At 44.4% G+C, this 14,296-nt stretch overlaps 1 protein-coding gene across 2 annotated transcripts in view; it reads right to left on the minus strand.

Annotated features, from left to right (window-relative positions):
• GLRA1 (glycine receptor, alpha 1) overlaps window positions 1-14,296 on the minus strand; it is an 86,595-nt gene that overhangs the window by 27,823 nt on the left and 44,476 nt on the right. The window lies entirely within an intron of this gene.

Raw genomic sequence — 14,296 nt, forward strand, 5'->3', positions numbered from 1 at the left:
CAAAGCTGAAATTTGAACCCAGGATGTTAATGCCAGAGCCTGAGCATATAGACTATACCACCCAGGATCTCCCAGTTTTGTACTGAGCCACAGTTCTGTGATACCTCGGTACCATCAGCAACTGCCTCTGGCTGTTGTTATGTACCTGTGGGTTTGTAGAGACCTGCAGCTAGCAGAAAGTATTGAAAAAGGGCAAAGGTCTAAACGCTTCTGCCCCAGGTCCAGCGGGCGAGCACTCCTGCCTTGTTCCTGGCTTGCCCCTTGGACTTGACCCTTTGTCTTCTCTACACTCAGGTTCAGAGCTGGCGGAGTCCCTACGCCTGACATTGCCTCTTGGGCTCCAGGTGCCTACTCCTCCCTCTTCTAAGTCACTACCCCGCCTGGAGAATTCTCATTTGGATAACACACAATCAGGACTGCATTTGTTGTGAGGAGCTGTAGGTGGTTTGGACCAGTGGAGCGGAGCCTCTTTGTCTGTCTTTAGGGGATCACTAAAGCCCAGCATGAGTTTAATAATTACATAAAAATGCTAATAGCAGCTACTTTTATTGGGTGTCTAACATTTCCTAGAACTTTATATGCATTGTGTTTCTACACTTTTTATCAACCTAGAACACTGTATATTATTATACTCATTTCACAGGGGAGGAAAGTGAAATTCAGAGAGGTTAAACAGAGGTTAAGTGACTTGCCTAGAGTCCCATAGCTTGTAGGTGCTAGAGCAGGAATATGAATCCAGGAATGTCTGGCTCCCAATTTCATATTCTCTTGACAATTACATGCTGCCTCTCTATTTTCTTTTCTTTTTTTTTTTTTGAAAACCAAGTTCCTAGATAGGGAGGTGAAAGAAATATAGTGGACATAGTGTACTGGGACCTCACTGAGCCCCTGTGACAGGTTGGCTCAGACATATCCTCATGGTCAGTATCAGGTGGAGAACTTTGGATTGTAATACAAGCTGAGGTGGATTCGTAACTGGTTACCAAAGGATGTAGATTGAAGGGTGACTATTCACTTGAAAAGAGGAAAGAGGACAATATTGCAGTTGTTGTTTAGTCGCTAAGTTGTGTCCAACTCTTTGTGACCCCCTGGACGCCAGCACACCAGGCTCCTTTGTCCATGGCATTTCCTAGGCAAGAATACTGTAGTGGGTTGCCATTTCCTTTTCCAAGGAATCTTCCTGACCCAGAGATCGAACCTGCATCTCCTGCATTGACAGGGAGAGTCTTTACCACTGAGCCACCAGGGAAGCCCAATATTGGCAGTACAGGGCATAAAAGTGAGCTGAGCCACTAGAAAACTTGGAAATATAGGAAATAAGGTTGACCTCTGAGAGTTAAACTAACAGCAGAGATGAACATGCAGCAGAGAACTTCGGCAAGGCTCAGCACCATCACAATGACCCATGTGTAATCGCAGTGATTTATAACAGGCCTCTGCTTGTAATTTAATCAGTGGAACCCTAACTTATTGTATCATGTCTTGTTTAGAGAACTATTATATAAACATATTGAAGACATTCATTCAGTGGTACAAGAAAGGGCAGTTTGAAGATCAGGGATTTGGTGATTGGTAAATTAGCATCTGGAGGGCGGGGTCACCCTGCTTGGGGGAGCACCAATTTTTTCATCACTAAAAAGTTTTTTTTTTTTAAGAAATCTTTTTTTATTTGTTTGGCTGTGTCAGGTGTTAGTTGCGGAATGCGGACTCCTTTGTTACCGTGCACGGGCTTCTCTCTAGCTGTGGCATGCGGACTCGGTAGTTGTGGTGTGCAGGCTTGGTTGCCCCAAGGCATGTGGGATCTCAGTTCCCTGACCAGGGATCAAACCCATGTCCCCTGCATTGAAAGGCAGGTTCTTAACCACTGGACCACCAGGGAAGTCCCTGAAAAGAGGGTTTCTATGCGGTGAGACAAGGATGGCATCTTAGACCTGTCTCTGGCCCACATGAAATTTCCTCAAAACCTTCTTTTCCTCCAGTTTGGTATGTCGAAAGCATACTTTTCATGTGCTTTCTTGGTACTGGGAGAGGGGTGCTTTCATGGAGGACACGTGCATGCTATTATTGGAATGGGAAGTCCCATTATGAATTAAAATGACTTGGTGGTCTTCTTTACCCACTTCAGTTTTTCATGGGTTTGGTTGTCATTAGTCAGCCCTCCTGAATCTGACCTGATGGAGTGCCAACCCTGTGCTGCCATAAATTCAAGACTGTGATGCCTCCCTTGGTGGAGTCCTGGAGAGGGCCATCCAGCAGACCGTGCCAAGGCTAGCTATGATCTGTTTTCTGCCTCGAACAGACTCTAAAAGCAAATGTGAGGCCTCTCTTCTTGGCTTCCTCTCAGTCATCAGTTTACCAAGGTTTTGTGGAGTGTTGAGCTATGTCTAACTGGATGACATTTACTAGACTTTTTCTTGGATTTCCTCGACTCCAGAGTGTAAGCGACCTAGCCTTAGCTGTGTAGACAGGCTGAAAGTGTGGTGGAAAAAGCAACAAACAAGGATCTTATCCACAGTGCTAACCAACGTCACACAATATTCAGAACTAACCTGACAAGAAATGTGTGACTTGTGTGTATATATATAGAAGTTATACATATATATATATGTGAAAAAATTATTCTAAAACCTTACTGAGAGGCATAACGGAATATCTCTATAAATGGAGAGACATACCACATTCATACAGTATTGTTAAGACGTCAGCTGTCTGCAAATGAATCTATGCATTCATTGCAATCCCAATTAAACTCAGGCAATTTTCATAGGATCAACAAACTGATTCTACAGTTCATATGAAAAAGAAAATAGACTAGAAATGACAATAAAACCTTATAAAGGAGGAGCAACAGAGGATTTTTTTCTCCTGGACATAGAAAACAGAGCAAGGGGACAATAAACTGAAACTATTTATACACACAGCTGTTTCGTAGCCCACCATATATATAGGCTTCCCAGTTGGCTCAGTGGGTAAAGAATCCACCTGCAGTGCAGGAGACACAGGAGGTGAGGGTTTGATCCCTGGGTCAGGAAGATCCCCTGGAGGAGGAAATGGCATTTAAAGACAGCATGTCTAATCAGTGGAGAAATAATGGCTACTAAGAATAATGCTGGAAAATTATCTAATCAGAGAAAAATAGAGTTAAACCATCATCAACTACTTTACAGCAAACTAAACTCCAAATGGGTTATGGAGGTACATATAAAAGAGGGAACTTATGATATTATTCAAATTGTGCATACGTGCTCAGTTGCTCAGTCATGTCCAACTCTTTGTGACCCCATGGACTGTAGCCCACTAGGCTCCTCTGTCCATGGGATTCTTCAGGCAAGAATACTGGAGTGGTTGCCATTCACTTCTCCAGGGACTGATCTTCCCAACCCAGGGATTGAACCTGTGTCTCCTATGTCTTCTGCATTGGCAGGTGGATTCTTTTCCACTGAGCCAACTGGGAAGCCCAGTATGTAAAAACAGGCAAACAAAAAGGCAAAGATACTCAAATTCACTAAGAATCTAGAGTGAAAATTAAAAATGACAACGAAATACCATTAAATCTCATTTGGTAAAATTTAAAAGCTTGGTAATATCTTGAGTTGGCAAGGATAAAAACACTGTTGTGGGGACAGTTAATTATTGAAGCTTGTTTGGAAGTGATTTGGGCAATAATATTTGTCACAATAGTGCAGGTCCCTTGATAAAGTAATTCCACCTCAGTGATATATCCTAAGGAAACATGCAAAGAGTCATCCAAGACTATTCACGGTGACACTTGTTTGTAGTAGTGAAAGCTTCATAAGCTCAGAGAGGAGTGGTTAAATACCATGGAAAGATGTTATGTCCAGACCGTGGAATTTTATAGGTAGGCCGCAAGTCTGGAAATATTGATTAAAATCATTTTGTAATGTGTTGAATGTAATAATAATAAACCATTGTAATGTTTCTAAATTTAAGGGTGGGTAGAGCATTAAGAATGAGGTAGGTCTATAGGTGGGCTTCCTGCCAATGCAGGAGACATAAGAGAGGCGACTTTGCTCAATCATGTCTGACTCTTTGTGACCCCATGAACTGTGGCCCACAGGCTCCTCTGTCCATGGGATTCTCCAGGCAAGAATATTGGAGTAAGTTGCCATTTCCTCCTCCAGGGGATCTTTCTGACCCAGGGATAGAAGCCAGGTCTCCTGCATTGCAGGTGGATTCTTTACCACTGCACCATATGGTTCTCTTCAATGTTCATTGCAGCACTATTTACAGTAGGCAGAACATGGAAGGAACCTAAATGTCCATCGACAGATGAATAGATAAAGATGTGATACATATATACAATGGACTACTACTCAGCCATAGAAAGGAATGGAATTTGGTCATTTGTAGCAATCTGGATGAACCTAGAGTCTGTCACACAGAGTGAAGTAAGTCAGAAAGAGAAAAACTAATATTGTATATTAACACATATATGTGGAATCTAGAAAAATAGTATTGCAGGGCAGGAACAGAGACTCAGACTACAGAGTGGACTTGCAAACATGGCAGGGAAAGGAGAGGGTGGGACAAATCGAGAGAGTAGTATTGACATATATGCACTACCATATGTAAAACAGATAGCTTGTTTGAGCTTCCTGCATAGCACAGGGAGCTCAGCTTGCTGTCGTGATGGCCTGCAGGGGTGGAATGGGTGGGGGGTGAGAGGGAGACTCAAGAGGGAGGGAATACATGTGTGCATGGTATACAGAAGAAATTAACACAACACTGTAAACAATTATATACTTCAAAAAATAAAAAGACGTGGGGAAAAAAGATTCAGCTTAAAAATGAACTGTGGTATGTAGCTGCTGTTAAAAACAATGCTTTGAGGCCCACTAACCCAGAGTGTGGAGGGCTTGGTCCCAGTGCACTCCACTCTGAGCACTCCTCGGGGCCTGGGTTCACTTCTTGGCCTTTTGGCTCAAGATGGACATTGACATGCTGGCTGTACTGGGAGAGCACCCCGGAGGCAAAGAGACAGAACCAGGGAGAATGACCGAGGGAGCCAGGTGTGGGGAGGGAGTGAGGGGACTGACCACAGTTTTTGGAAGGGCTGTCAGGTGCATAGGTTGGTTCTCTGTGGCCCCAGCATCAGAATGAAAGCCCTGGGCAAACGGAGATGTAAGAGGTGTCCCAAGATGAAACGGGCTGCCTTGGGAGGTGCAGGGGTTCCCATCACTGGGCGTGTGCAAGCCAAAACCACAATGTTTGTGGCAGAGAGTCTGAGAACAGATGGGGGTTCAACTGGAGAACCTTCAAGGTTAATTCTCTCCCCAAATATTGACTGAGCTCCTCTGGTTCAGGCAACGTGTTCGGTACTGGAAATAGAGGGATGATTGAGAGAGACAGGGTCCCCACTTTCAATAAGAAAGCAAACAAAATCACAAACTAACAAGCAAACCATTACTTTTTAGATATAACTGAAGATAATAGAACATGAAGCGACAGTGACTGGAATGGGGGACATTTTTAGATAGGGAGTTGGGAAGGACCTCTGAAAAGATAGCTGAGACCTGAAAGAATGAGAGTCATTCATGCAAATATTTTTCTGGACAGAAGGAGCAGAACGTAGTAAAAGGATTAAGAAACTGTTGTAGAATTTGAAGCAGAGTGCTGTGATCTGATTTAGGGTTTAAAAGGCTTCCTCTTGGCGCTATGGGAAGTGGTGAGGATGGGAGGAAAGGAGGCAGGGAGGCCAGTTAAGAGGCCGTTTTAGTCAAGCAGGAGAGAGATGGTGCCAGGTTGAGCTAGACCTGACAGCAGCAGAGTTGGAAAGAAGTGGATGGACCTAAGTTTTTTCTTGTGTGATTCAAAATCAATTCATTCAGTCAACTGATCCCAGTTCAATTCAATCAGTTGATTCAATTTAGTCAATCGATCCCAGAAGTAGGCTGGCATTGAGAAGTGACTGCTTCCTAAACAATGTGTTAACTTTTATGGTTAGACATAAGGACATTTAATCTCCTTACATGGAAGCTGTTTTCATACATCTTGAACTCTCATTTCCAAATATCCATAAGGATGGGTGGCCAAGGCCTTTTGAGATACCCGTTCTGTAGAATTGCACAAATCCTACTTGTTATCCAAATCTGAGTGCAGAAGACCAGGACAAGGTTGTATTTCCATGACCCTGCCTCCCTTTGGCACAGTAGCCTCTCCTCTTATCCGATAACTAGTGAGGATGTTTCTTGGCTGGAAAAGCTTGGGTGAATTAAGCCTCTCTGAGCTTCAGTTTCCTCATCTATAAAATGGAATTATTAGGTTATATGAAATAATCTCCATAATTTGCTAACTACCAATGCCTGATTTTTAGAAAAATGCTCAATAAATGACCACCACCACCTCATCTTTTTCCACAGCAAGCTTTGTGAAAGAATTATCTTCCCAGTGTCTTCTCATATTTTTGTCTTTTGCTTTCTTCATGTCCCTGAATTACATTCCCCACCTTCATACATGCTTCCCTCCTCTCACATCCCATTGCCAAATCCACTGAATACAGTTCTCTTTTCTTAGTTGACATGGCTCCTCTTTTAACACCGTTGAACACACACACTGGTTTTTAAACCCCTTCTGTTTGGGTTATTCCACTAAGCCATTCTCTCCTGGAAGGTTTTAACATGGAGAGAACCATGATCAGACTTCTACTCCAAAAAAAAAGCTACTCAAAACCACAACACAGCATTTCACAGCATCTGGCACGTCGTGCCTGTTCAGTGAGCATGCCCTAACTTTGCTGCTGGTGCGGCCATTCTCTGTGTTCTGGCAGTGTCCTGTACACACCTCTGTAATCTCACCCATCACACTGTGGTCTTGTCTCTGGTTTCCTTTCTCTAGGAGACTCCTTAAAAGAAGGGCCCTACTAGTCACAAATGTCTGGTGTCTCTTTCCTTATGGGAGGATTACAGTCGTTTTCAGATAGGGCCACGAGGCTTTCCTTGGTTAGTGAAACGTGAGCAGAGGTGGTAGATGTCACTGCTGGGTGGAAAGCATTAACTTGCCAGTGTGCTACTGTTTAATGTCTTCTTTGCACAGCAAGTGTGCAACCATGTGTCAATGTGGAAATGCAAGGCTCAGCCATGACGTGGAGGACAGTAGTCCTGGAGGGTCCCCCAGATCTGTGGCAGACTTTAGAAGAGGGATATATCAGTCTTTGTGATTTTAAGACTCTAGGGTTTGGGTGGTGGTTGTTGGTACAGGAAAGCCTAGCGTAATGTGAGTAAAGCTGATCTATATCCCTTGAGCCTATGTAATGCTGCCTTCAGTACATTCAGTATGCTGCTGCGGCTGCTAAGTTGCTTCAGTCGTGTCCGACCCCATAGATGGCAGTCCACCAGGCTCCCCCGTCCCTGGGATTCTCCAGGCAAGAACACTGGAGTGTGTTGCCATTTCCTTCTCCAATGCATGAAAGTGAAAAAATAAAGTGAAGTCACTCAATCGTGTCCGACTCCTAGCGACCCCATGGACTGCAGCCCACCAGGCCCCTCCATCCATGGGATTTTCCAGGCAAGAGTACTGGAGTGGGGTGCCATTACCTTCTCCGACATTCAGTATAGGACCTTAAAAATGGGGGTGGAAACAATGAATAAATAGGGAACAGAAGGGGGAGAAAACCACTTAGGCTTATGTATTGGTGACTGTGGCTGATTATTTTAGTAGTTAATAATCTGTTACATTTCTGTAGCATTCATAAAGGACTCTCATACCCATTTCTTGTGTATTCCTACACTCCATTCCTAGAGCCAGGTGCCAAGGGAGAAGTGAGTCTCAGTGGTATTAGACAGTGGCAGAGCTAGAGCTCAAACACTCGTCTCTTGTTTCCTGGTTCAGGGCTCTGTCCAATTCTCCCCTAATATCTACAAATAAGGCCAGGGACGTGGGCTCTAGTTGGCTCGATTGTCACCCATCACCAGGGGTCCTGGCCACAGTGTGCCTGTCTCTATGCCAGGCTAGCCCAACCCTTGGCAAGAGAGGCTGGAGCACACGTACTTATCGTGGAAATGCCGGGATTCGTGCCCAAAGGATGTCATTAGCCACACTCGCACATTCTGTCTCTCTCTCACATCTGTTGACATTGAGTTCCACATAAATTCCAGCTGTCTGTGTGTCCCCATGTGTGCACACTCACATGTACACCTGCACACTGTATAGTCATACCCACATGCTGATACACATTTAAATATTCTTTCATGTATTCATATCTTTTTGTATGGACATACATTCTCACATGCATGCACACAGAATTCATATTTGAGGGATGGCTCAAATGCTGATACATACTTAAATGCATGCATCAATATTCACAAATATCCACACACAGTTACATAACTGAAAATAATACCCTTCATGTGTTTTAACTCTTAACCATGTTCACATATTCTTAAATGTACATGCAGATACATGCACATCCCCATTACACATGTTCACATGTGTGATTATAACCATAGAAGTATACCTACTTATGTTCATATCCATACGTGATCAGACACTTTTCTCTCTGAGGTTACCTGTCTATATGGGCTTTCTTGGTGGCTCAGACAGTAAAGAATCTACCTGTAATGCAGGAGACCTGGGTTCGATCCCTGGGTCAGGAAGATCCCCTGGAGAAAGAAATGGCAACCCACTCCAGTATTCTTACCTGGAGAATTCTATCAACAGAGGAGCCTGGCAGGCTACAGTCCATGGTGTCGAAAAGAGACACGACTGAGGGACTAACACTACCTGTCTAAATATATTCAAACTAGTGTGCACAGGTACACAGGCCTATGTGTGCATTTGCACAAACATATGGCCCCACAATATACACATGCGTGCACATCCTCCAATGACATATAGATGCTGCAGAGCACACACTGATGTGCCCACGTAAGCATGTGTGGTCCCGTTGAGGTCCTAGGTCCACATTTTTGTCTTATGGAATGCTGGAGGTGCTGCTGTAGACCAGCAGTCCTCCTTCCCTTTCTCCTTCCTACTTTCCTGTCCCAACTTCTACTTTCGTCTTTTTGCACAGATTCAGAATCACTCCAAAGGTTGAATGAAGGTCAGCTAGCCTCAGCGCTAGCCCCGTCAGGAATGGATGGAGACCCCTGTTGCTTTGCTGGCTGCCTGCCTACTCTCAGCTCTGGTGAATAAAGCTGAGCCCTGGGAGGCAGACAGTCAGGCCTAGGGACTCCAGCTGGTTATAGAGCTGCTCTGCACTCCTGCTGCTCTTAGAGAACAGACACAGCCTGGAAAGTTTCTGACATTGGACTGTGACCATATTACCACAGACCCAGGGTACACGACCAGCTCATTGTATGGTTGGTGAGACCGAGCCCTGGGCTGGAAGTATGGGGGCCTGGGTATGTTTGTTCAGTGAAGTTCCCTTTCAACTCTGACTTCCTTATGATGAAAAAAAAAAAAAAAAAAAGCAAGGGCTGGATAATCCCAAATATCTGGACATTAAGTGTTTACATTTGGCTCAGGAGAACATGGGGTTTGGGGTGATATCTGACTTCAATTCCTACTTCTGCCACCGATTAGCTGTGTGTCCTTACGCAAGGGACCTAACCTTTGTGAGCCTAAGTTTTCTTATCTGTAAAACTCAGCAGTGGCTACAGGACTGGAAAAGGTCAGTTTTCACTCTAATCCCAAAGAAGGGCAATGTCAAAGAATGTTCAAACTACCGCACAATTGCACTCATTTCACATGCTAGCAAGGTTATGCTCAAAATCCTTCCAGCTAGTCTTCAGCAATACATGAACTGAGAAATTCCAGATGAACAAGTGGATTTAGAAAAGGCAGAGGAACCAGAGATCAAATTTCCAACATTTGTTGGCTCGTAGCGAAAATAAGGGAATTCCAGAAAAACATCTGCTTTATTGATTACACTAAAGCCTTTGATTGTGTGGATCACAACAAACTGTGAAAAATTCTTAAAGAGATGGGAATACCAGACAACCTTATCTGCCTCCTGAGAAATCTGTAGAACCAGACATGGAACAACAGACTGGTTCAAAATTGGGAAAGGGGTATGTCACGGCTATATATTGTCACCCTACTTATTTAACTTCTGTGCCAAGTACATCATGTGAAATGCCAGGCTGGATGAATCCCAAGCTGGAATCAAGATTGGTGGGAGAAATATCAACAACCTCAGCTATGTAGATATGGGCTTCCCCAGTGGCTCAAGTGGTAAAGAATCTACCTGCAATGCAGGAGACCTGGGTTTGATCCCTGGGTCGGGAAGATCCCCTAGAGAAAGAAATGGCTACCCACTCCAGTATTCTTCCCTGGCAGGCTACAGTCCACTGGGTTGCAAAGAGTCAGGCACAACTGAGCGATGAACATTTTCAGATACGCAGATGATACCACTCTAATGGCATAAAGTGAAGAGGAACTAAAGAGCATCTTGATGAAGGTGAAAGAGGAGAGTTAAAAAGCTGGCTCAAAACTCAAAATTCAAAAAACTAGGATCATAGCATCTGGTGCCATCACTTTATGGCAAATAGAAGGGGAAAAAGTAGAAGCAGTGACAGATTTTATTTTGTTGGGCTCCAGAATCACTGCAGATGGTTGACTGCAGTCATTAAATTAAAAAATACTTGCTCTGGAAAGAAAACTGGCAAACCTAGACAGCATGTTGCAAAGCAGAGACATCACTTTGTCAACAAAGGTCCATAGAGTCAAAGCTATAATTTTTCCAGTACTCATATATGGATGTGACAGTCGAACCATAAAGAAGGCTGAGTGCCAAAGAATTGATGCTTTTGAGTTGTGGTGCTGGAGAAGACTCTGGAGAGTCCCTTGGACTGCAAGAGGATCAAACCAGTCAATCCTAAGGAAATCAACCCTGAATATTTATTGAAAGGATTGATGCTGAAGCGCCAATAATTTGGCCACCTGATGTGAAGAGCTGACCCATTGGAAAAGACCCTAATGCTGGGAAAGATTGAGGGCAGGAGGAGAAGGGGGCAGCAGAATATCAGATGGTTAGGTAGCATGGCCAACTCAATGGACATGAATTTGCGCAAACTCCAGGAGATAGTGGAGGACAGAGTAGCCTGGTGTGCTACAGACTATGAGATCACAGAGCTGGACATGACTTAGTGACTAAACAACACAAATGGAGATAACATGTCCTGCCTCATGGGGGTTGTTGTGAGGTGTAAATAAGATGATACACATGGAGTGCTCTGCATAATGCCTGACACACAGTAGCATTTAACGTGTGGTTGTTGCCCTTTTTTGTGTTCCACATTAATACAAGTCTGTAGTCTTGCTTTTGAATGCAATCTTGTTTTCTAAGCATATTCTGAGTGACAAGGAAATAGGCTTGAATGGGAAAGTGATCCAGAGGGTTTGGTTGGTGGGATCTAGGGGAGAAAGAAGCTGCAGGGGAGTGGAGCTCTTGGCCATTGCAAGGCGGCCTGGCCCTGGGCTTCTGTGGCACCCAGTGCGTGCTGTGTGACCTTGCTCAGTCAGTGTCACCACTCTAGACATTGGACTCCCTTTCAGTAAAATAAAGACTGACTTAGTTTCTTAGCAGTTTTTCTACCTTTGAGATTTTAGGTTTTCTCCTGAATTATCTGCAATGTATATTAAACACATATTGATAATTAAGAACCCCATAGGAAAAAAAAATCACCGTATTACTGAATGTGGAAGCCAGAAAATGACAACTCTACTTTGGATTAACTTTAGTTAATAAAGACAAAACTGTGTCAGCTGTGGCCCATGCCCAAAGAAGTACCTCATGCCAGTCCTTCACGTTCTGTCTAAACATTATTTATCTCTGCCCCAGGCAGCCATCTCTCTGGGCTCCTCCCCTCATTGGTTACCTCCATTTTCAGTACTATTTTCTCCTGAGCCATGCTGAGCCTGGCATGATTTGAGGTTGGGTTTCCACTTTGGATAACACTTAGGTTGCTGCTTAAGTGTGTTTGTGGGCCTGGGGTCCCTCAGTTTCCCATGTCTGTGCTCTTCAACCATTCTGTCTTTTTACATGTCTTTTTCTTGGGGATGGTTTCCTGGCAGTTGTGAGAATTGGACCCTATTTCCTGCTTGGTCACTAACTAGTTCTGGGATGGGGGTGTCTCCAAATCTCCATTTCCTCAGCTGTACACTGGGGAGCATTGTGTCTGCCAAGTCTGCTTTATAGAGTGGTTTTCAGAGCAAGTGTTTGGTGAAGGAATGAAGTGAGAGAACGAATGTGAAAGCTGTTGAAAATGACAAGTGGCATCTGAAATAAGAACTACCATCCATTGTGTGTGTCCTTTGTGTCTGACCCTGTGCTCAGCGCTTCCATGCCTCATCTGCCAGTCCTCACACAGTCCCAGGTGGATGCTCTTGGTCCCCTGCTCTATGAAGGAGGAGGCTGACGTAGGCTACCTTGTGCGTGTCCACAGAGCTGAGTCTCAGATTTCGTCCGGGCACGAAAGACTATGTCCTGATTGCTATACTGTCTCTGTAGAAAGCATATGTAGCAGGAATAAAGTCTGAAGAGGTAGACAGGATATACTGGAGAAGGGAAAACTAAGGCTCAGAGAACTCAAGGAATTGCTCAGGATCATACAACTAATCTGGGGTGACTTTGGGGCTTCAGTGCCCAGAGCCCCCATCATTGCCGCCATCATTCTCATCATCGTCATTGGAAGCAGTAAGAGCACTTACAAAGCATTTACTCTGAGAAATGCTTTCCTGTTTATAATTTCCATCCATAATAACTTCAGGAGGCAAAAGAAATTAACTGGGTGAAGTAGTATGACATTAATCACCCCTGGGATTTTACAGACAACGAAGTTGAGGCTGAAAAATAACAAAGCAACTCAGCCTCTTACATAAAGTGAGTGAATCCAGGTTTCCTTCAGAGCCTCAGCTTTTAACCACCATGCAAAACAAGAGCAAACCACCACTCCATTAGTAATCTGTAATAAGGAAATAGATTTCCATGCGACTGTTATAGGAAAGCAGGGGTGGGCTTGGAGTGCAGATGCGTACACCTGTCTCAAATAACCAAGTTCCTTACGTAACGGGGTCATATGTAAACCGTTACTTGGTTTGATAACTCTTTACCATTTTGGAAGAAGAGTGGAAGTTTCAACATTTGCCACACGCACTATGAATGATGCAGATGTCTGTGCATGTCTGGTCTGGAGGGAGAAGAACAGCAGAGGGCTTCACTAGGAGCTCTGAGAAGGCGTCCATTCACAAGGTGGAACGACTTGGCTTTTGGACCTGGAGGTCCAGTGAAAAGCAACCATGCTTGTTCTAGTCGATAGCCGGGACAATCTCCACATGGAGATTAAAGGCCTGTTAGTTTTAGGGACTTTGATTGCTTGATTTGACCATATTAAAACAGACCTCTCCGCAAAAGGATAGATTTTGGATCATTTGCCCCATGACATATAGAACTCAGCAATTTTTGCCAATCTGGGACTAAAAAGTTAGATCTAATTGGTATAAATATTTCAGTCCAAATAATGGTTTGAATCAACAGACAATATATCAGATTTGGCTTACTTATTTAAAAAAAATTACTGAATACCTGTTATTAAATCACTGTGCCAGGTGCTGAGGTTACCACAGGAAATGAGACAAGATTCTGGCCCCCAAAGAACTGAACTACATTCCAGTGAGAGGAGGGACACACGGGCAGATGGTGAGAGTGTGAGAATGCACGGCCAGCGCATTCAATGGGGATTGCAGCACACGTCATGAGAATGGGTAGAAGGAACACATCCTAGCATTAGGTCAGCGCACATATGAACTTACACACGTGTACATGCGTGTTAAGAGTGTGAAGGCTTCCTGTGGCGGTCATCCTAAGCAGGGAGTTAAGAGAATCTCAGGGTTGGCAATGGAAAGGAAGCTGGAGTGGGGGCCCTGGGCGGAGGCCTCCACAGCATCAAGAGAAGGCTGGAAACCAGAGAGCAAGCACCTCCCGGGTGGAGAAGGCTGAGCAATTCCATTCATCCAGAATGGGAAGTGAGAGGGAAGAGATGCAGCCAACCAGAATCAGAGGGGCCTTGCAAGCTTGATGCTGAAGGTGAGGGGGCTCTGGGGGAGGTGTTAAAGCAGGGGATCAGTGTGGTTAGGTATGTATCTTAGAAAGACCACAGTGTGAGGAAGAATAGATTGGAGGGGGCAGGAGGCAAGTTGGGGACACTTTGCAGTAATGTGAGCAAGGCACCGTGGCACCCTGAGCTAGACTAGAGGCAGGTGGGCATCCAGGGATGGATAGTTTAGAGGATTTGAAGGCAGTAACATCTATAGGACTTGGTGATTGACTGACTGCTTC

This window comes from Bison bison, unplaced genomic scaffold (genome assembly GCF_000754665.1).
Source record: "Bison bison bison isolate TAMUID 2011002044 unplaced genomic scaffold, Bison_UMD1.0 scf7180017864291, whole genome shotgun sequence".
Taxonomy (NCBI): domain Eukaryota; kingdom Metazoa; phylum Chordata; class Mammalia; order Artiodactyla; family Bovidae; genus Bison; species Bison bison.